Below are 1,512 nucleotides of genomic sequence, written 5' to 3' on the forward strand. Positions count from 1 at the left end.
AAAATGTCCATAGCTGCATATTGGTTATTTATTCTCCAGGTTTATATTGCTAAAACACTTTACAGTGCAGGATTTCATTGTTTATCTTTTAACTCTTCGCTATTGTTATTCCGATACATTTTTCTAAGGTCCACATTTGTGTGACCATTTTTTTCTGTAATTGTTTTGTTGCTTTAATCACCAGGATTTCCCCATTTATTGGAACAATAAAGGGATTTTCTGTTCTATTCTTCTATTGTAAAATTATGGACAACAGTTAGCCTCCTCTACAGAAGATTTAACAACAAAGAATCTTCAGTCAGAGGCTTTTCCAGATCTGGTGCAGGACAGACCTCTACAGGAGATCCTTCCTGCCTACAGCATCAACACATGTTTAAAAATATAACGTATGAGATACTGCAACATTTAATTTACCTTTTGGAGTAATAAAGTATTCTTAAATTTGTAATGACCACTGTTAATAACTATATTGATTTTTTTCTTTATTCAATTTAATTTTTTAGATATTAAATGTGTCCTTATACACAGTCTCATATTCGTATTTTCTTGTTTTTATTTATGTCCTCCCACTGTGGAACAATAAAGGATATTTCTATTCGATTCTATTTTGTTCTATATTATCCTTATTATTGCTGCTGAACTTGAGAGTTAAAATGTTTAATTTCTGTTCCATCTTTTAAATATTGAGATTTTTTTCTTTTTTCTTTTTCCTCCTGTTGTTGTGAAGAGGATGTTAGCCGCAGCTCATTTGACCTTTCAGCTAAAAGAGACACCATGATATTAGTTATCTGACTGTGAAGCAGATGATGAGGAATCAGAGGAAGCAGCTTCTCTCATCCTCTGCTGATGGATGACGTCAGCAGACAGCTCACGTGTTCTTCCGCCGCCACCTTTGGACCATCTTCTCTGCACTCAAACACACAGCAGCAGAACCACAGCCACCCACACGTGAGCCGCTTATCTATTTATCTCCATCCTGCGCTGTCAAACCAATCGGGATGGAGCAGGATTTTCAAAATAAGAAACAGATAAAGAATATTTCTAAGCAGAGGTGAAAAAACCGCGAACAGAAGCGCTGATTTATAGCATTTAACGTTTGAACGGGGAATAATATGGAAATATATGAAAACAAACATTTTATCAGCCGTTTTTTTCATATAATGAAGTTTTATTATGAAGGCGTGAGCTTTCCATTTCCGGTCTCGTGTGACAAATAGTTACCTCACGTGTTGATAAAATGCGCTGCAGACTGATATTTAGATAAACATTTAGGGAGAAAAATGACTCCTTCTGGTACAGACTTCATGTTAAACTGATGCTGGACCCAAACAGTAAAGAAATGAAACAGAACCGGACCAAAACCGGACCGAACCGGCTGGTCAGGGTTGGATCAGCTGGAAAGCATAGGATACAATTTCAAAATAAAAGAGTTTCAATATGCAGACAGGCAGAAAAAAAAAGCTGAAATGTTCCATCCATCCATCCATCCATCCATCCATCCATCCATCCATC

The sequence above is a fragment of the Cyprinodon variegatus genome, unplaced genomic scaffold, assembly GCF_000732505.1.
Source record: "Cyprinodon variegatus isolate N-32 unplaced genomic scaffold, C_variegatus-1.0 Scaffold558, whole genome shotgun sequence".
Classification (NCBI taxonomy): Eukaryota; Metazoa; Chordata; class Actinopteri; order Cyprinodontiformes; family Cyprinodontidae; genus Cyprinodon; species Cyprinodon variegatus.